The sequence below is a fragment of the Eubalaena glacialis genome, chromosome X, assembly GCF_028564815.1.
Source record: "Eubalaena glacialis isolate mEubGla1 chromosome X, mEubGla1.1.hap2.+ XY, whole genome shotgun sequence".
Classification (NCBI taxonomy): domain Eukaryota; kingdom Metazoa; phylum Chordata; class Mammalia; order Artiodactyla; family Balaenidae; genus Eubalaena; species Eubalaena glacialis.
In genome coordinates this window covers 125,302,059-125,324,613 of record NC_083736.1, presented here as the reverse complement: position 1 = coordinate 125,324,613, position 22,555 = coordinate 125,302,059, and the positions used below count along the sequence as shown (strand labels likewise).

Here is a 22,555-nt window from a genome sequence, read left to right as displayed (position 1 = left end):
TCCTTGGGATACAGTTAAGTTATCGGCACTCTTGGGTGAAATTGCATAAATTTGAAGAGTTTAAAAAGGGATGAAGGAGCTAAGGGTGAATTACATTTTAAGGAACAAACATTTTAACTATTGTAAACATTTTGATATCAAGACCACAGATCAAAGCTAATGTCTTTCCTGTCAAAATTCGTAGATTTTAAATATGTCCTGGGGAAAAGTTGAGAAATGTAGGCAACTAACAAATGAACCCTTTTTAATTGCTTTTTACTTTTCTAGCCGAATGCTCATGGAGATTTTCTTCTTGTTTTACTGGCAAATTCCAATTAGGGTCATGAGAGTGACAAAACCAGCTTGACTGTTCTTAAATATCTTGCTTTGTATAGAAGTTAAAGTGTTGCTGCAGACATCAAGATATTACAATTCAGACCACCGAGGGAGCCTTCCAGGTCAACAGTCCACATTAGCCTGGCTCCTGCCTCCTTTGATTGCAGTTAAGTACAAAACAGCTGTTAAGTCTTTCCACATCAGTTCAAATGCATTACCACAATCAATAGTAGAGGAAAAGGATTTCCCTAAAGAAAGCGGCCAGTGAACAGTGACGTACAGAAGGCAGGCCTTACCATCATACTAAGCATCAGGTCAAGGAAGTAGAACTTTTGTTTCCTGCATGTGCAAATCCAGGTTCTGAGGATCCATTCTCGTGCTCATTTATTCAATAGACAGTGATTAAGTGCTCTGACCCTTGAACAATGGGGGGATTAGGGGCACCGACCCTCCACAGAGTCAAAAATCTGCCTAGAACTTGACAGTTGGCTGGCTGTATCCGAGGTTCTGCATCTGCAGGTTCAGCCAATCGTGGATCATCTAGCATGTACTGTACTATGTATCTAGTGAAAAAAATATTCGCGTGTAAGTGGACCTGCGCAATTCACACTCGTGTTGTTCAAGGGTCAACTCTACTTTGCAAATTCACCAGCCTTGTGCCAGATGCTGGCAATACAGAGATAAAGAAGACGGCCTTGACGGGGAATCTCTATAAAAGTTATTGTGACACACTCCTGCTCATTTTAGGAAGGGTAGGGGCAGAGTGCAGCGGAGACTTCGCAGAGGAGGGGCCATTTCAGCTACATTTGAGAGGGTGGAATGGGAACTAAGCCTGGATATCAGAGGCAGAGATTTTATTAAAGGCAAAGGACAAAGGCACAGAGATGTGAAAACAAAACAAAAAAAAGCATTAAGATAGGTGAAGGGGGAAGGGCTGGCTCTTTGGGTCTGAACATATCTAGGAAGTGTTTCTGGGTAGATCCAGGACCAGATGATGGATAGGATATAGGAGAGGAAAGAGGCTGAAAGGCTGTGAAGCCTTACTTAGGCTTGGGCACCGGGTGGGCAGTTTGGGTTTGCCCAGCGTACTTTCTCTGTGCAGCAAAATCTGGGCCACCAGAGACGGCACGTCCCTGGAGCTCCTGCAGCCCCATTTGGGTGATTAAGGGCTAATTCAAATATCAATTAATCGTTCCTCATTTAATTTCTTTTAAAACATTTTCACAGTGCAGATAATGAGGAAAAATCTTCTGCTTTGAAAAGTCAAGCAGGATCCACCACTTTAAAGAAATTAGTCTCAAACTCTTGCAAATTGGAAGCTAGTAAGTGAGCAGATATTGGCAGTTTGGTTCAGGAGCTTAAGATTTCCCTGTCTCACTAAAGAAAGATTGAATCATTGGTTAACCATGAAGGTTTTCCAAGGAAAAAGAGGAAAGTCCCAATGATTTTTTTTTGTTTATTTCTTATAAAACTATTACATTCCCTCTCTTTGACCTGGTGCTAGTAGAATTGGTAAAGTGTTGCAACTTGAAAACTAGCAGTTGATTATGGAATCTTAGTGTTAACAGGGACCATTTCAATAACATTAAGGCTCAGAGAGGTTATGTGGCTTGCCCAGAGTCACACAGCTACTTAGTGGCAGATCTAGCTGGACCAGAAGACAGAAGGCCAAGGTTTTCATTACCTTTCCTTTCCTCAGTGCTGCCCTCTGGCCACGGTAGTGAATGATGGTTGCATTTCGCTGGGTGGTGAGAAAGGACAGTAGGAGGTGAGGTAAAGAGATGGATGGGGGAATTCTAACAAACTCTTGGAGGCAGGAAGTTCTCTGGCTCACTGTAACACCTTGGAGAAACCAGCCCACTTGAAGCAGGGGCTTCAGATTAGAGAAACATGGAAATCAGTCCCCCCGGAAGAACCCTGGAGATGCCAGACTAATTGACCCAGGCTTGGTAAAGAACTGCCAAGGGCTTTTAATTTCCTACAAATAAAACAATCTTCTCCTCCTCCAGTGCAGATATGGAGTGGGTGTTTATATGTTGGTTCCCTTGCCCTCTCCCCCAGTTTGTTTTCTGGAAAGTGGAGGGTGAAATCCCTCCCTGGCTTTTTCCACAGGACTGGTTGGGAAAATAAGGAGGAAAAGGAGTTTAGATTTTATTCTAAGTCTCTTGGGTAGTCCCTGGAAGATTTTAAGTAAGGAAATGAATGATACGATTTTTTTAACCATGTTTTAAAATTGAACTATAGTTAATTTACAATGTTGTGTTAGTTTAGGTGTACAGCCAAGTGATTCAGTTTTATATATATATATACACACATATATATATATATTCTTTTTCAGATTCCTTTCCATTATAGGTTATTACAAGATATTGAACATAGTTCCCTGTGCTATACAGTAGGTCCTTGTTGGTTATCTATTTTATAAATAGTAGTGTGTATATGTTAATCCCAAGCTCCTAATTTCTCTCTCCCTCCCCACCCCACTATCCCCTTTGGTAACCATAAGTTTGTTTTTTGTGTCTGTGAGTCTGTTCCTGTTTTGTAAAGAAGTTGATTTATATCACTTTTTTAGATTCCACATATAAGCGATATCATATATTTGTCTTTTTCTTTCTGACTTACTTCACTTTGTATGATAATCTCTAGGTCCGTCCATGTTGCTTCAAATGGCATTATTTCATTCTTTTTTATGGCTGAGTAATATTCCATTGTCTATATATATACCACATCTTCTTTATCCATTCATCTGTCGATGGACACTTAGGTTGTTTCCATGTATTGGCTATTATAAATAGTGCTGCTATGAACATTGGGGTGCATGTATCTTTTCGAATTAGAGTTTTCTCCAGATATATGCCCAGGAGTGGGATTGCTGGATCATATGGTAGTTCTAGTTTTAGTTTTTTAAGGAACCTCCATACTGTTTTCCATAGCGGCTGCACCAATTTACATTCCCATCAACAGTGTAGGAAGGTTCCCATTTCCCCACACCCTCTCCAGCATTTATTGTTTGTAGACTTTTTAGTGATGGCCATTCTGACCGGTGTGAGGTGATACCTCATTGTAGTTTTGATTTGCATTTCTCTAATAATTAGCGATATTGAGCATCTTTTCATGCACTTGTTGACTGTGTGTATGTCTTCTTTGGAGAAATGTCTATTTAGGTCTTCCGCCCATTTTTTGATTAAGTTGTTTGTTTTTTAACAATATTAATTTGTATGAGCTGTTTTTATATTTTGGAAATTAATCCCTTGTTGGTTGCATCATTTGCATATTTTCTCCTAGACCGCAGATTGTCTTTTTGTTTTGTTTATGGTTTCCTTTGTTGTGCAAAAGCTTTTAAGTTTGATTATGCCCCATTTGTTTATTTTTATTTTTATTTCCATTACTCTAGGAGATGGATCCAATAAAATATTGCTGCAATTTATGTCAAAGAGTGTTCTGCCTATGTTTTCCTCTAGGAGTTTTGTAGTATCTGGTCTTACAGTTAGGTCTTTAATCCATTTTGAGTTTATTTTTGTATATGGTGTTAGAGAATGTTTGATTTCATTCTTCTACATGTAGCTGTCCACTTTTCCCAGCACCACTTATTGAAGAGACTGTCTTTTCTCCATTGTATATTCTTGCCCCCTTTGTCATAGATTAATTGACCATAACTATGTGGATTTAATCTCTGGGCTTTTTATCCTGTTCCATTGATCTACATGGCTGTTTTTGTGCCAGTACCATACTATTTTGATGACTGTAGCTTTGTAGTATAGTCTGAAGTCAGGGAGCATGATTCTTCCAGTTATGTTTCTGTTATTCTTTCTCAAGATTGTTTTGGTTATTTGGGGTCTTTTGTGTTTCCATACAAATTTTTAAATTTTTTGTTTCATTTCTGTGAAAAATGCCATTGGTAATTTGATAGGGATTGCATTGGATCTATAGATTGCCTTGGGTAGTACAGTCATTTTAACAATATTGACTCTTCCAATGCAAGGACACAATATATCTTTCCATCTGTTTGTATGGTCTTCAATTCTTTCATCAGCGTCTTATAGTTTTCAGAGTACAGGTCTTTTGCCTCTTTCGATAGGCTTATTCCTAGATATATTTTTTAATGTGATAGTAAATTGGAGTGTTTCCTTAGTTTCTCTTTCTGATATTTCATTGTCAGTGTATAGAAATGCATCAGATTTCTGTATATTTATTTTGTACCAGCAACTTTACCAAATTCACTGGTGAGCTCTAGTAGTTTTCTGGTAGTGTCTTTAGGATTTTCTATGCACAGGATCATGTCACCTCCAAACAGTGAAAGTTTTACTTATTTTCCAATTTATATTCTTTTATTTCTTTCTCTTCTCTGATTGCTGTGGCTAGGACTTCCAAAACTATGTTGAATAAAAGTGGCGAGAGTCGGCATCCTTGTCTTGTTTCTGATCCGAGAGGGAATGCTTTCAGCTTTTCACCTTTGAGTATGATGTTAGCTATGGGTTTATCATATGTGGCCTTTATTATGTTGAGGTATATTCTCTCTGTGCCCACTTTCTGGAGAGTTTTTATTATAAATGGATGTTGAATTTTATCAAAAGTTTTTTTCTGCATCTATTGAGATGATCATATGGTTTTTATTCTTCAATTTGTTAATGTGTCTCACATTGTTTGATTTGTGGATATTGAAAAATCCTTGCATCCCTGGGATAAATCCCACTTGATCATGATACATGATCCTTTTAATGTATCATTGTGTTCGGTTTGCTAGTATTTTGTTGAGGATTTTTGCATGTATGTTCATCAGTGATATTGGCCTGTAATTTTCTTTTTTTGTGATATTTTTGCCTCTTTTTGGTATCAGGGCGATCGTGGCCTCATCGAACGAATTTGGAAGTGTTCCTTCCAAAAGGAACACATGTTGCAATTTTTTGGAGTAGCTTCAGAAGGATAGCTGTTAACTCTTCTCTAAATGTTTGGTAGAATTTACCCGTGTAACCATCTGGTCCTGGACTTTTGTTTATTAGGAGTTTTAAAATTACTGTTTAAATTTCAGTGCTGGCAGTTTGGTCTGTTCATATTTTCTATTTCTTCCTGGTTCAGTCTTGAGAGATTGTACCTTTCTAAGAATGTATCCATTTCTTCTAGGTTGTCCATTTTATTGGCATATAGTTGCTCAGAGTAGTCTCATGATTCTTTGTATTTCTGTGGGGTTGCTTGTAACTTCTCCTATTTCATTTCTGATTTTATTGCTTTGGGCCCTCTCCATTTTTTTTATAGATGAGTCTGGCTAAACGTTTATCAATGTTGTTTATCTTTTCAAAGAACCAGCTTTTAGTTTAATTGAAGTTTCCTATTGTTTTCCTCGTCTTTATTTCCTTTATTTTTGCTCTGATCTTTATGATTTCTTTCCTTCTACTAACTTTGGATTTTGTTTGTTCTTCTTTCTCTAGTTGCTTTAAGTGTAAGGTTAGGTTGTTTATTTGAGGTTTTTCTTGTTTCCTGAGGTAAGTTTGTATCGCTATAAACTTCTCTCTTAGAACTGCTTTTGATGCATCCCATAGGTTTTGGATCGTCATGTTTTTGTTTTCATTTGTCTCTAGGTATTTTTTGATTTCTTCTTTGATTTCTTGAGTGATCCATTGGTTGTTTATTAGCATATTGTTTAGCCTCCACGTGTTTGTTTTTTGCAGTTTTTACTTGTAGTTGATTTCTAGCCTCATAGCGTTGTGGTTGCAAAAGATGCTTGATATGATTTCAGTTTTCTTAAATTTACCAAGGCTCACTTTGTGACCCAGTATGTGATCTATCCTGGAGAATGGTCCATGTGCACATGAAAAGAATGTGTATTTTGCTGCTTTCCGATGGAATGCTCTATAAATATCAACTAAGTCCATCTGGTCGAATGTGTCATTTAACGCCTGTGTTTCCTTATTGATTTTCTGTCTGGATGATCTGACTATTGATGTAAGTGGGGTGATAAAGTCCCACACTATTAATGTGTTAAGTCTATTTCTCCTTTTATGGCTGTTAGCGTTTGCTTTATATATTGAGGTGATTGTACATTGGGTGCATGTATATTTACAATTGTTATATCTTCTTCTTGAATTGATCCTTTGATCATTATGCAGTGTCCTTCTTTGTCTCTTATCACAGTCTTCATTTTAAAGTCTATTTTGTCTGATATAAGTATTGCTACTCCGGCTTTCTTCTGATTTCCATTTGCATGAAGTACCTTTTTCCATCCCCTCACTTTCAGTCTGTATGTGTCCCTAGGTCTGAAGTGGATCTCTTGTAGACAGCATATATATGGGTCTTGTTTTTGTATCCATTTAGCCAGTCTGTGTCTTTTGGTTGGAGTATTCAATCCATTTACATTTAAGGTAATTATCACTATGTGTGTTCCTATTACCATTTTCTTAATTGTTTTGGGTTTGTTATTGTAAGTCTTTTCCTTCTCTTCTGGCTCCTGCCTAGAGAAGTTCCTTTAGCATTTGTTGTAAAGCTGGTTTGGTGGTGCTGAATTCTCTTAGCTGTTGCTTGTCTGTTAGGCTTTTGATTTCTCCATCGAATCTGAATGAGATCCTTGCCGGGTAGAGTAATCTTGCTTGTAGGTTTTTCTCTTTCATCACTTTAACTATATCCTGCCACTCCCTTCTGGCCTGCAGAGTTTCTGCTGAAAAGTCAGCTGATAACCTTAGGGGGATTTCTTTCTATGTTATTTTTTGTTTTTCCCTTGCTGCTTTTAATATTTTTTTCTTTGAATTTAATTTTTGTTAGTTTGATTAATATGTGTCTTGCTGTGTTTTTCCTGGGGTTTATCCTGTATGGGACTCTCTGTGCTTCCTGGACATGGGTGACTATTTCCTTTCCCATGTTAGGGAAGTTTTCAACTATAATCTCTTCAAATATTTTCTCAGACGCTTTCTGTTTCTCTTCTTCTTCTGGGACCCCCATAATTCGAATATTGGTGCCTTTAGTGTTGTCCCAGAGGTCTCTGTGATTGTCCTCAATTCTTTTCATTCTTTGTTTTCTTTATTCTGCTCCTCAGCAGTTATTTCCACCATTTTGTCTTCCAGCTCACTCATTCGTTCTTCTGCCTCAGTCATTCTGTTATTGATTCCTTCCAGTGTATTTTTCATTTCAGTTATTGTGTTGTTCATCTCTGTTTGTTTGTTCTTTAGTTCTTCTAGATCTTTGTTAAACATTTCTTGTATTTTCTTAATCAGTGCCTCCATTCTATTTCCGAGATTCTGGATCATCTTTACTATCAGTACTCTGAATTCTTTTTCAGATAGATTGCCTATTTCTTCTTCATTTATTTGGTCTTGTAGGTTTTTACCTGCTCCTTCATCTGTGACATATTTTTTTGCCGTCTCTTTTTTTTTTTTTTTTAATGAGTGGGATTGTGTTCCTGTCTTACTGGTTATTTGGCCTGAGGCTTCCAACACTGGAGTTTGTAGGCTGTTGGGTAGAGCTGGGTCTTGGTGCTGAAATGAGGACCTCCATGAGACCTCACTCCGATGAATATTCCCTGGGGTCTGAGATTCTCTGTTAATTCAGTGTTTCAGACTTGGAGCTCCCAATGCAGGAGCTTTGGCCCAACCCCCGGCTGGGAATCCACGGAGATATTCCTGAGAGTGGCCAGAGTCTGGAGTGCTCCAGGCGCACACACCCCAAGCCGGTGCCCCTCACTTGACTGTGATAGTTTTAAGGTGCCTATTAGACATCCAAATGGCGATGTCAAGTAGGCAGTTGGATATGAGCGGAAATGTAAACCTGGGAGTCATCAGTACATAGACAGTATTTAAAGCTATAGGAGTGAACGAGGTCACTTAGGATGAGAAGAAAAGGAGGCTGCAAAGCAGATTGGGAGAGAGGCCAGTGTGATAGAAATAGAACCAGGAGAGTGCAGCATTCTGGAAGCCAAGGGAAGAACAGGTTTTAAAATGGATGGAATAGTCAGATGTGTCAAGTCCTGCTGGGAATCAAGTAAATTAAGAGCAGAGAAGAGACCACTGACTTCGATGACATGAGCGGAAATGTAAACCTGGGAGTCATCAGTACATAGACAGTATTTAAAGCTATAGGAGTGAACGAGGTCACTTAGGATGAGAAGAAAAGGAGGCTGCAAAGCAGATTGGGAGAGAGGCCAGTGTGATAGAAATAGAACCAGGAGAGTGCAGCATTCTGGAAGCCAAGGGAAGAACAGGTTTTAAAATGGATGGAATAGTCAGATGTGTCAAGTCCTGCTGGGAATCAAGTAAATTAAGAGCAGAGAAGAGACCACTGACTTCGATGACATGAAGGTCATTGATAACTTTTGCAAAAACAGTGTCTGTAGAGTGAGTGGTGAGGAGAGAAACTGAAATTAGAGTTGAGGAAAAAATGAGAGATGTAGGGGCTTCCCTGGTGGCGCAGTGGTTGGGAGTCTGCCTGCCAATGCAGGGGACACGGGTTCGAGCCGTGGTCCTGGGGGATCCCACATGCCACGGAGCAACTGGGCCTGTGCGCCACAACTACTGAGTCTGCACTCTAGAACCCGCGAGTTGCAACTGCTGAGCCCACATGCCACAACTACTGAAGCCCGTGTGCCTAGAGCCCGTGCTCCGCAACAAGAGAAGCCACCGCAATGAGAAGCCCACACATCGCAGCATAGTGGCCCCCGCTCACCGCAACTAGGGAAAGCCCGCATGCAGCAACGAAGACCCAACACAGCCATAAATAAATAAATAAATTTTAAGAAAATGAGAGATGTAAAGTCAAAACGGTGACTATAGACTACTTACACAGGAGATTTTGTTGTGAAGTGGATCAGAAATGAGTTGGCAGGTGGAATGGAGATTTAGGGTAAAAGGAATTTTTTGTAAAAATGGGCTATACCTCAGGCAAGCCCATTTGCTGCTGAAGATGATCAGAGGGAGAGGGAGAAATTTGAGATGCAAGAAAGAGAGGGAATAATGAGAGGAAGGGGACCCCTTAGAAGGCTAGAGGGGATGCGATGAACACTGAGCACAAGTGGAGGAGATAGCCACAGAGAGAAGCAGGGACATTTCACTATAGGGCTGCTCTTTTGTCAATTGAGTGGGGCAAAAACATCATCTGTGAGCGAAAGGTTAGATGTTGGATTTGTTTGTAGGTTTGAGAAGGGAGAGAAAGCTGTGAAATCGTTGTTTTGGACAGTAGGAATGTGAACATGAAAGCAAGTGGTGTGATGTTCAGGCAACATAGAGGGCTCATTTGAAATTTAAAATCAGGGTTTTAAATTTTAAAATGAAACCTGCCAACACTACTGTGTGTTTTTGCAAACAATATTCAGCTGCTAAAATAGAGGGATGTAGTAGGCAGAGGGGAGAGTTGACTGAAGTTGGGACTTTGCAAGACAGATGTGATAGAGGGAGAGAGAAATCAGTGAGCTAAGCTTGTTTACAAGAGAGTGAATACAGTGATGGATTGTTGAGTCAAAGGTTTGGATAGAGTGAATTGAAGACATAGGGTAGATGATTAACTGTGAGAGGGTGGTGAGTACCTTGCAGGTCTTGATGAAGTTAATTACTGAATGATCTGGAAGGAAGAGAAATAGGCAGATAGAGAAAGAGGAGCCCAAAAGGGAGATTGAGGAGTGACCTGTGAAGACAGAGAGGGAAAGAATGTTTCTAGAAGGAAGGAGCAGTCAGCAGGGTGAGACATCAAGTAAGATAGGGATAGAATGACAAGAAGATCGTTGTTGACCTTGACAAGAGCCATTTCAGTGGAATGATAGGATCCATTGTGGTGGACTGAGAATTGATTGGGGATGAGGAAGTTGAGACAGAGAAATCAGAAGCTGGTTGTGCAGGGAAACTAAAAAAAATAGGTGGTTGCTAGAGAGGAATATGGAGCCTTAAGTGACTGAGCAACACTTGATTTTTTTTTAATGGAAATTATTATTGGTATAATTGTAGATTCACATGCAGTTGCAAGAAATAAACAGAGATTTTTTTTGCGTGACCTGCCCTGCTTCCTCCAACGATCACATCCTGCATTAACACAGTACAATATACCACCCAGGACATTGACACTGATATAAAATGCCAATTCTACCCACATTTCCCCAGCACCACCTGCACTTGCGTGTGTGTATACATATTAAATTCTATACAATTTTATCACTTGTGCGAGTTGTGTGTGCATCAACATTCCTAGGACTACACACGGTTCCAACACCAGATGGATCCCTCATGTTGCTCTTTTATAACCACATACGTCACCCTCCTGCATCCCTCTCACCATCCCTCCCCCATCCCTAACTGCTTGCAACCACTAATCTCTTTTCCATTTCTATAATTTTGTCATTTCTTGAATGCTGTATATGTGAAATCACACAGTATGTAAACTTTGGGAATTGGCTTTTCTCATTCAGCATAATTCCCTGAGATTCACCCAGGTATTGTGCATATCAATAATTTTTTTCCTTTTTATTCCTGAGTTCCATGATATAGATATACCATACTTAGCATAATCATTCACCCATTAAAGAACATCTGAGCTGTTACCTACTGGTTTTTCGATCTTACACATAAAGCTGCTATAAACATATTTGTACAGATTTTTGTGTGAAGATGGGTTTTCATTTCTCTGCGATAAATACTTAGGAGTGCAATTACTGGGTCATTTGATAGTTAAACAGTTGCATGTTTAATTTTTTAAGGGACTGCCAAACCATTTTCCAGAGTGGCTGCACCATTTTACATTGTTAAGAGCAATAGATGAGTGATCCAGTTATTGGCATCATCACCAGAGTTTTCTCTTGTTATTTTTTAGTTTAGCCATTCTGCTAAGTGTACAGTGGTATCTTATTGTGCTTTTAATTTGTGTTTCCCTGATAGCTAATGATTTTGAATGGTTTTTTATGTGCTTATTGGCCCTCTATATATCCACTTTGGTGAAATATCTGTTTATGACTTTTGTCGATTTTTTTTTTTCAGTTGGATTTTTTGATTTTTACTCTTGAGCTTTTTGCTTTTTTTGTTTTTTTACTTTTATTTGCATTTATTTTTTGCAGCATTTATTCCCGGACCATAAGTTTTTGTTTCTTCAGTTTCTTCTGGGATATCCTTTTCTTCTGGGCAACCTCCTCTTGTGGTTTAGGAACAATCTGTTCTTTTTCAGTAAGGATCATCTCAATGTGGCAGGGAGAGCTCATGTATGGGTTGATCCGACCATGAGCTCTGTAAGTCCTGTGCCTCATCTTGGGGGCTTTGTTCACCTGGATGTGCTCAATGACCAGAGAATCTACATCTAAGCCCTTAAGTTCAGCGTTACTCTCTGCATTTTTGAGCATGTGCAGTAAAATTTCAGCACTCTTTTTGGGCCACCAACCCTGCTTCCAGCCCCACTGTTTGGCCTGGGCACACCTACCAACTCCACCATTGTAACGACGGAATGGCACACATTGCTTCTTTAAAGTGACATCCTTCAGATACTTGGTGGCTTTTCAGATATGCATACCCTTAATGGCCTGGGAAGTTTCACGAGTGTTCTTAAAGTGAACACGAGGATTTGACCCTCTTGACTTGCATGATTTTGTGGGGTTTTCTGTGTCAAGTGAATAGCGACCCATTTTTAGAGGTCACCTCAGGCCGCTTACTGGAAAAGCTACTCTTGAGCTTTGACAGTTCTCTATATATTCTAGATACTCTAGATAGTTTTAGTCAGATATGTGGTTTGCAAATATTCTCTCCCAGACTGTAGCTCGTGTTTTCATTCTCTTTGCATGGCCTTTCTCAGAGAAAAGAATTTTCTTGAAAAAATTTTCTTGAATTTCACTTGAAAGATTGTGATACTCCGTCCTGTTCTTCATGGTTTCAGATGAGAAGTCTGCAGTCATTCGAATTGGTATTCTCTCTGGGTAATGTGTTGTTTCTGTTTGGCTGCTTTCAAGATTTCTTTTTTGTCTTTATTCATCAGAAGTTTAATTATAATGTGTCTTGGCATGCATTTCTTTGTGTTTATACTATTTGGAATTTGCTCAGCATCTTGAATCTATAGGTCTGCATCTTTCACCAAACTTGGGAAGTTTTTAGCCCTTATGTTTTTACATTTTTTTCAGTTCCATTTTCTTCCTCTCCTTCTTGGAGTCCTATGATACGAATATTGGATCTTCTGTTGTTGTTCCACAGATCTCTGAGGTTCTGTTCATTTTTTTTTTTACAGTCTGTTTAATTGCTGTTATTCATATTTTGTGAATTCTATTGATCCATTCTCAAGTTACTGATTCTATCCTCTGTCATCAATCTACTATTGATTTCATCCAGTGATTTTTAAATTTATATTATTGTATTTTTCATTTTTATAATTTCCATTTTGTTCTTTTTTATAATTTGTATTTCTTTTCTGAGATTCTGTGTTTTTTCATTTGTTTCATGAGAATTTCTAATTGTTGTTTAAGCATTTTTATGATGGCTGCTTTAAAATCCTTGTCAGATAATTCCAACATCAAAGTCATCTCAGTGTTGACATTAGTTGATTATCTTTTTTTTAAATTCACGTTGTGATTTTCCTGGTTCTCGGCATGACAGGTGATTTTTTTATTGTGTCAAGGACGTTTTGTTAAATATGTTAGCCAAACAGAGAAGGTGCAGAGTCAGGTAAGTTTATAGGTTTCATAGCAGAAATTTGAGGGCATTCTTATCCAATGGACCTAATATTTTTTCTCTGAAACAGAGATGCAGCATAAAAGCCCAGACACTGAGTTTGACATTCTTGGCTATGAACCCCAGCTGTTAGACCTTTGGCAAGTCAAGTAATCCCTCTATGCCTCAGTTTCCCATAGAAGGGAAATAACAATAGCGTATATCCTCATAGGAATGTTACGATGATTAATTGAAATGAAATCATGTTTGTGAAGTGCTTAGAATCAGGTATTACATAAGTGTTTGTACATAAAACTTTCTCATAGGGTTCTTGTGTTAAATAAGTTTGCTAAGCACTTTGCTTATCAAACTGCTCAGTATTCAGCATTCAAAAAATAGACAATCATTTTCCTACTTATTCTTCTCAGCCTTAGGCTGTTTTCTTGAATTAAAATCATTGGTCAAAATTTGCCAAACTCAGCTGAATCCTGTGCCTTTGGTAGAGAGGGTCGAGGTGAGAGTGGGCATAGGCATCTGGAACCAGTGTGGGTAGGAATAGTGGGGATGGAGCAACTGAGTATGAGGAATTTCAAAACGCCTACCTCAGTGCACTTTCTGCTGCAGTGCTCTTTGCCTGCAGTGTTCTATGCAACTTTCTGCCTTTCTTTTCCATAAGCCTGCGTGCTCTCAGGGTCAGGACCAGCAATAAGAGAAGGTTCCAACCTCTTCACATCACAACATGCCCTCCATGTTGCAACATACACCCTCTCCCAAAGTAACATTTGAGTGTCCCTCAGAAAACCATCGTTTTGAAGTGTCTGAAATATGTTCATATGAGCAGTCAGCTACATCAATCGTGAAAAAAACCCTCTTAGTTCTATTTGTTTTGCAACAGTGGAAAAATCATACGACCTTTCATCATGGTAGTAAAGGAATACAAAGAAGAATTAGGAGTGCCATCTCGTGGAGCGAGCTGCTATTACCACTTAGGAGTTACAAAAAGCCACCAGTGGGGAGCTGAGTGTGTTTTTTTTAATATCCTCAAGGCCCAGCCTGGAAGAAATGCTTGAAAATTACTTGCTGAATAAACGAATGAATGAGAGAAGGGGAAGGGATGAAGTGGAGACTTGCTTTGGAAAGTTACTGGTAAGATGGATGTCACCTTAATAAAACGTCTAATGCCCTGGCCATTGTTGGTTTGGAGACCTTTAAAAATGGTGTTGTAGGGTACCCTGAGGCATTATTATGTACCTGCAGTAGAGGAAAATGAGGCATAAAATGTTTGCATAAGTAAATCAAGGGCTACCAACTTTTCCATGTTCTGGTCTTGGCAGTGGTAGATGAGTAAACTACCTGATGGTGTTAGTCTCTTCCTGTAAGTAATCAGTGTGCTACGAATTAATAAAGCATTGAAAGAACATGAAGAATAGGTTTGCTTCCGAGCTGGAGGTGCTGTCTGTATTCTAGAAGGTTGAACTAAATGAAATTGACAATGAGCTATTTTGACTTGTGACAATGTCAATTTCATACGATCGGCCTAATATTTCAAATTAGTTCACGTAACAAATTTATTCTGGACATACAATAGGTCTAGATGCTGTGCGAGGCCCTGGAGCATACAGAGACAAATAAGACATGGGTCTTGACTTCAAGTGTCTCACCATTAAGTGGGGGAAGTGGACACTTAGATAACATGCCTCGTATTCTAGTCATTTCTGTTAAGTGCCAACTGTGTGAGGTTAAGCCAAACTCTGTGGAGGTGCTACGGGAGCTCTAGGAAGGCATAACAATTTGGCGTGGCGGATAAGAGCACGGCCTCTGGCTCCAACTTGTCTGTGTTTGAATCTTAATTTTGCTACTTACCAGTTGGATGACTTTGGGCAAAGTACTAAACTTCTCTATACCTCAGTTTCCTCATCTATAAATTGGGAGAATACAGTGCCCCCTTCATATGAATGAAGTCAGGATTAAATGAGCTAATATGTACAAATCCCTTGACTAGCTTCTGGTAAGTGCTGTATAAGTTTTAGCTCTCAGCATCATCGTCATCATCAGGATCATCATCATCAACTCTATTGCTACAGAGGAAGCATTTGAGGTGTGTTTTGTAGGGTGAGCTAAACTTCACCATTAGTTCTTTCACTTTTTAAGTTTAAAAATAAGTTACTGGGACTTCCCTGGTGGTGGTGCAGTGGTTAAGAATCCGCCTGCCAATGCAGGCGACACGGGTTCGAGCCCTGGTCCAGGAAGTTCCCACATGCCACGGAGCAACTAAGCCCGTGCGCCACAACTACGGAACCTGCGCTCTAGAGCCCGCAAGCCACAACTACTGAGCCCACAAACCACAACTACTGAAGCCCGTGCACCTAGAGCCCGTGCTCCACAACAAGAGAAGCCACCGCAATGAGAAGCCCACGCACCGCAATGAAGGGTAGCCCCCGCTCGCTGCACCTAGAGAAAGCCCGCGTGCAGCAGCGAAGACCCAACACAGCCAAAGAATGAATGAATGAATGAATAAATAAATAAATAAATAAAATTTAAAAGTTACTTATTGCAGTCCTACTTTTACTAGTTCCTATGAGGAATGGGTAGAAACCGTTATCTCCTCCCTTCTAGTAGATCATCATCTCCTTCAAGTCTGGTCCTGAGACAGGAGCTAGAGCAAAGGAGTGGCACAATGAAAGGACAGAGGACAGTAGTACTGGTGTCACTGGACTGTATGGTACATGGGGCTTGTGTTAAGAGTATGGAAGATTATTTGAATCTATCCATGTACACACTTGTAAAGGTAAAACCCCTTCTGGGTTGGCTTTAACAAAATCAACTGAAAAAACTAGAAAGAATCTTAACAAAATAAAGGCATGGGTGTGTCCTGCTGCTGGCATATAGTACCTTAAGTGTGTTCTGTAGACGCTTCCTGGATGCCGAATGATCTGTGTTCTCAAGTTGTGAAATCACCCCTCCATGAAATACAGTTTGTATTAAATTGCTTAATCCTAAATTATTTTTTGTGCCTTAGCAAAAGTATTGACGGCTAAGAAGGAAGATTATAAACATAAACTGTTATGGAATATGGACAGTCCAAATTTTACTTTGGTTGTAATGCCTTAGCCACTTAACAATATATTGTAGCATGGCTTTATGGAAAGTGGATAATGTTCATCATTTGATTGTTCAGTATTTCAAAGTTCTTAGGCTAATGGGCAATTGTTACTGATGTTTAATGTTTCTTAAAATGTACAAGTGGGAACAGTGACATGTTTGCTCCCCTCCCCCATCACCGCCCACTTGGTCCCGGAGACTTGGGAAACCCATCTGCCTTACTCATCAGTAAGTCCAACTTTGCTCCCCTGTCATCTAGGGGCCCAGTGAGATCAGGATTTCTCTGGAAGGCCCGCATGTGACCTCACTGGAAGGAACAGCACTGTGCATCAGGACCAATTCCCGGGCACAGTACAGACTGTGGGCAGCACAGGCCATAAGGGTGGACTAACTAATTTCATGGTTCTATTTGTATTAACTTGCTTCCTGGAATCCTGATCCCGCTTTAAATTTTACGTGGCTACTATCATTTGCCTTTACTGAGTATCAACTGATCGCCTCTTTCGCTTTTCAGTGAGGCCCTTTTTCTGGACTAAATATAGACCAGCCATCACCTTGAACTCACAATGACGCAGCAGTTAGCTCAGTGGGGAAATAGTCTTCTCTGCTTCTGTGGTTTGAGCCCACTATATATACGTTCATAACTAGCTTTGCCAGCAAGACTCAATGAATGACACTTTGTCTAGATTCCTGTTAGGAACCAATAGTATGAGAGGTAACACCAGTCTAACACAAGATCTATGATATGTGTAGTTAGAGTACTTCGTGGATTTTAAAAGTTACCAAAGCTAATGACCTGTTAAATAGATCACAGAGGTAAAAGAAAAAGTGGCCAAAACCATAGTAGATCAATTTGTGTTACAACTTGAGATTCTAATTTACCATCCGGCTAACAGAACATGCTTTTGAATAGAAAATGAGACCCAACCTCTGGCCATCTTTACATCTTTGCAACTCACTCACAAAACTAGCGAAGTTTGCTCAATGCCAGTGCTAAACATGGTTGAAAACAGCACGGAGTTAAAGGACTGACACACAAAATACATAATAATTGAAAATAAACAGTATCAGAATTCTGTCTGGGGGGACTTCTCTGGCGGTCCAGTGGTTAAGACTCTGCACTTCCACTGCAGGGGGCACGGGTTCGATGCCTGGTCGGGGAACTAAGATCCCGAAAAAAAAAAAAAAAAATTCTGTCTGGGTAAAACCTTTGCTGTCGTTGGGGGGGCGCTATAATTTGAGAGTAGAAATTCAGCAGTGATGAGATGTAAGGTATCAAGCTCCCTATGCTCGCCCTTCACCTAACCAGTTATTCCTGTGTTGTAGTCCTTCCTGTTGTATTCTGGAAGAAGGGAAGCTCAGAAGATTGCTCCAGATTTAGAAATAATACCAACAATAGAGATGATAATAATATTAGCAGCTCCAATTTCTGGAACCTTTTCTCTGGTTGGGTGCTTAAAATGTGTTACCAGGTTTAGTTCTTGCTAAAGCCCTGAGACATAGGTACTTTTATTCTCCTCATTGTAATATTCGAAAAACTTCCTTTTAAAGAAATCATCAATTTATGTTTTCTCTGAAAGCACAGAGAACAAAACCTAACCAATCAATAGCAAAAATGAAGGCTCTTTCTACTTTTCACTTTAAATGGATCTGTTATCACGGCCTCCGCAGAATTTAGCAACCCAACCTTGATGTTCTAAATCCTTCCAAACTGAGTTTGCTCCCTTCCTTTCAGAGAGAAAAGCTTCTTTCTCTTCCAGAATCATGACAGTCTCCTTTCTCCTTGTCTACTCCATCCTGAATGTCAGGGAAAGAAGAGAGGGTGTTCCCATGTTTATCCAGTGATTACTGCCCTCAAATGCCCTATAATTATTTCTGGAGGTACAGTACCAGGAAAATTTGACTATCCTATAGCTGTTGATACACAAAAGCATCACATATAGGGTTGCCAGTTTTAGCAAATAAAAATAGAGGATGCCTAGTGAAATATGAATTTCAGATAAAGAACAACAAAATTTTTTAGTATAAGTATGTCCCAAATATTGCATGGGCCATACTTATACTAAAAAAATTCATTGTTATCTGAATTTCAAATTTCACTGGGCATCCTATATTTTATCTGGCAGTCCTCAATGTTATTTATAATTTCCAAGTTATATAAATGAAATACGACAGTAAGGCCAATTTTAACTTGTTTCATTATGGTGGGAATCCTACAGAATGAGCTGCACTTCCTTAGAGGCAAATGAGCAGCAGAATGTCCGATTTGGTTAATGGGCCATCAGCTGAGTACAACCAAGTTAATAATAATTAATAATAATTTAATTATATTAAATAATATATAATAATTATTATTAATTACATCTTGCTTAAATAATTATTAATAATTAATAATCACTTAAGAGAAAGGAAACATGCTAATTATACGTAGGATTGCGTCAAAGGTCTCTTTAGTTTACTTATTTTAGTTAGTTTACTTATATAGTGTGTGTTTCAAGTCTGAAAGGGCTGTGCAGGACAGTCGGTCTAATGTCCCCCCCAAGATCCCCTACCCCGGCCCGGAACCCCATTCTTCCATTTCAGGGTTGCTGGCGAAAAGGTGGCAGGCCGATGGGGTCGGTTGGGGCTGAAGTCCAACCCTTGCCAAATCACGCCCTCCCAGGCTGAGCCTGCTAAGAGCCGGTGCCTTTGGAAACTCATTTGCATAACACTAGACTGTTGGCCCCGATTCGCACAGACATTTAACACTTGTTTGCAGAGTCAGTACTGAGAGCCAAACACAAGTTAAGTTCCGGGAATACAGAGATGGATGGCACATGGTCACTTCCTTCTAGGAATGCAGAGTCTGGTTGAGGATGGACAAGTAAAAAGATCATTACAAATGTGCCACGGTATGGGGTGTGCCCTGTGCACGACGAGGGTGCAGAGGAGGGGCGTGCTCTTTCAGCCTGGCGGCGGGAACTAAGAGGCCATTCCAGCAGGGAGGAGGGCAAAGCGGATGCACAGAGGTGTGAGATCAAATGCCAGGCTTTGGAAATTCTAGATACTCATTTTAGCTGTAGTGGGAGTGAGGCATTGGGTGCCGAATCATGAAGGGTCTCTACAGAGAGAATGCAGTTGGGAAACACTGGATTAAACAGTGCCCTGTAGGGTGGTTTTGTTCTCTGCGATATTCTTCCCAGTGCCTAGAATAGTGACTGGCAAATAGTAAGTACTCAATATATGTTGTATTAAATGAATGAATGAACGAGTGATTGCATGAATGGTAGGACTTGTCAGAACCTTCAATAGGCCAGTGTATGTTACAGATCTCAAAAGAGGGGTATAGTATGCAGAGTTTCTGCCTTATTTGACCACATAACTTTTTTTTTTCACTGAATAATACATTTTCAAAGACTATTGTTTTTTGGAACACGTTTGGGGAAATCATGTGCTAAAAAGAAGACCTGCAAATGAATAGCTATATGAATGAATATAAAGTGAGAGAAATCCAGGATAATGTTTCAGGGATTACACTTAGGAAAAATCATGTTCAACTTTGTAACCGGATGGCTGATTGCAGGTGGGCAGCATGGGCAACCAGGCACAAGGTGAGCCAGCCCCAGTCCCCGGGGGTTTTGCAAGACCTTTTCAGGGGCAGTAACTCATACTCACTTATTCCTTTCCTTCATTTACAAGTCAGATTATACTCCAGCTAATCAGGAAAATACCCAGCTTCCCTGTGGGCCAGATGTTCCCACACCAATGCTAATCTCTGAAACAGTGGTCTCGAGATGATCACAGTTAACATTTATCAAGCACTAACTTTGCATCAGGCATTTTCTACATTTTATCTCATTGATTTTCCATGGCAGTCACGGGCATAATGATGCCACAGTAACAATTACTTATTGAGTGTTTAAATCTGTGCCAGGCCCTGGGCTAGGCACACTTTACAGACATTATCTTGTTCATGCCTCGTAACAACGTGATCCATTTCTAATAAAACTGAGGCACAGAGAGGTTAGGGAACTAGTGCAAGGTCACACCGGTAGTAAGTGGCGGAGCAAGGACTTGAACCTGGGTCTTTCTTACACTAAAAGCCACATGCTTAACCACCCCACCACGCCGCTGTCAGGGCTACTATAGATATTGGGTTTTTCCGGAAAAACCTTGGCCAACCCAGTGATTCCTTTGCAATGCAGCTCCTGTGTCCACACAAACATATCTTGAAGAAAAAATCCTAACCTCAGTAACTACCGTGAAATAGGATCCGTTTATGACTGCTTGCCAAGTAGCCATGGATTGAGTATGTATTGTTGTTCTCTACGTGAGAGATAAGCTTGGTGACAGCGTCATTGGATGAGAACAGTCAGCTGAGTTGTGCTCCGCGCTGATTCATACCTGCAGCTGACGCAGGATGTTGGCTCCCGCGGTGTCACACAATTAGACACCACCTGGGACAGAACCAAACCAAGCAAGTCAGGGCGCTGCTGTGCCAGACCCCAAACTGCACAGTCCTTCCTACTCTTCCCACTGGAGTTCTAGGCTTCCATGAATCTGCTTCGTGCCTTTTTTTCACATAGACCAAAATAAAAGGAAGTGGGCTGACGGGGAGGATTAATGAGATGTCACCTCCTAGGCTGTTGGCACGGAGACTGGCTACTTGCTAGATTTTTTTTTTAAAACTATCCTACTTACTCTCGTTTTTTGAACATAAAAGCATTGATTCCCATCATTGCCTAGTCTTTGTAGATGAGTTAATATGAATGGCATGTTTGTTTTTTTTAATAAATTTATTTATTTATTTATTTATTTATTTTTTGGGCTGTGTTGGGTCTTCGTTTCTGTGCGAGGGCTTCCTCTAGTTGCGGCGAGCGGGGGTCACTCTTCATCGCGGTGCTCGGGCCTCTCACTGTCGCGGCCTCTCTTGTTGCGGAGCACAGGCTCCAGACGCGCAGGCTCAGTAGTTGTGGCTCACGGGCTTAGTTGCTCCGCGGCATGTGGGATCTTCCCAGACCAGGGCTCGAACCCGTGTCCCCTGCATTGGCAGGCAGATTCTCAACCACCGCGCCACCAGGGAAGCCCCCTGAATGGCATGTTTTAAAATTTATAGTAAAGTATAATACATATACAGAAGATTGCACATGTAATTAATGATTAATGTTTACATGCTGAACACACCTAAATAATGACCACCTAGATGAAGAAGCAGAACCACTCTGGTCACTAACTTCTAAGGGTAACCTCTATCCTGACTCTGAACAGCATAGAAGTTAAAAGAAACTACATGTCAGACATGAAATTTGGGCCATCTGACTCCAGAGCTTATACATTAGATAATACATGCCTAAAAAACTTTCCAAATTCCATAGAGAGAAGAATGTTTCTAGTTTTAAGAAAGTGTTTGATGGTGTCTGAAGGTAAAGTGATAGGTACCTAAATAGCCGGGCCTGAAAGGGTGGCTGTGAGTAGAAAGGGGCCGGTGGGTGATGCTGGGTTTCCAAGACGCTGTTCCTGATGGGGCCGATGACAGTCGTGATCTCAAAGGGCTAAGGACCAAGTCCCATACGTCTGTAACTTTGCAGTCCCTCCGGAGGCCCCCTTCTCTGGGCAGGTATTCCTACAAAGGAAGCTGCCAATGAGGAAGCTTAGTTGGCCAGCTAGCATGGGTCTTAAATGCAACCAGGTTTTATGGGGCCAAGATGACCCTTGGCTGTGCTAATACAATCACTGCCAGGCTCTGCACTGTATCTCTAGTCTCTAATCCTCCAAATTCCCTCAGCAACTATTATCCCTTTTCACAGGTGAGAAAATCGATGCTCAGTAAGGATAAATGCCCTGGCCAAGGTCACACAGCTTGTAAATGGCTGGACCAGGATGTCCATGTCTGTTTTGACTACAGCTTCTGCTTGTAGCCATCCTACTCCAAGCTTGAAACACCCCTTAGCTTTGCAGAGAGTTGCTTTACTGGGGAATCCTTAACTGTGGCCCCCAAGATTTCAAGTTGATGTCTTGAATTTCTGCTCTTTGGGGGATGGTTCAGAAGGAATTTTCAGGGCGCCAGAATGATCATTGAGCACATCATTTACTACTGATGATACCAAAAAAGGCTGAAGTATCCATTAGGATCTCCCTTCTCAAAGTCTGGTCTGTGAACCCGCAGCATGAAATGAAGGATCCCAGGCCTGTGAGAATTAACATTTTACCGAGATACCCAGGGGATCTGTACACACATGAAAGTAAGAGAAGCAGAGTTGAATGCCAGAACACCACGTTCGGTGTACTCTGCTCAAAATGGGTTTATAGGGAACTTATATCTGTCTTGGGTAAAAGACATGGAAACTAAGAGTGAGATTATTGCTCTTATTTTAAGAGGCAGAAAAGGAAGCTGCATCCTCCTTGCTGAGGCAATGGGAAGTTGCGAGAAGATTCTAACAGGAACAACCTCCCTCGTTCACTTTGCTCTCTTTGCAGGCACGTGCTGTCATTAGCATTAATTGCATTTACAGTATTCGCACACCTGCTGGGGAAAATAGACACCTTAATTTCTTGCAGTGTAAGGAAACATC

The 22,555-nt window shown here is 40.4% G+C and overlaps 1 protein-coding gene and 1 pseudogene across 2 annotated transcripts in view; one reads left to right on the top strand and one right to left on the bottom strand.

The window, feature by feature from the left end:
• FGF13 (fibroblast growth factor 13) overlaps positions 1-22,555 on the top strand; it is a 494,276-nt gene that overhangs the window by 346,737 nt on the left and 124,984 nt on the right. The gene's annotated exons all lie outside the window — the stretch shown is intronic.
• On the bottom strand, positions 11,336-11,890 carry LOC133082148 (large ribosomal subunit protein uL22-like; annotated as a pseudogene).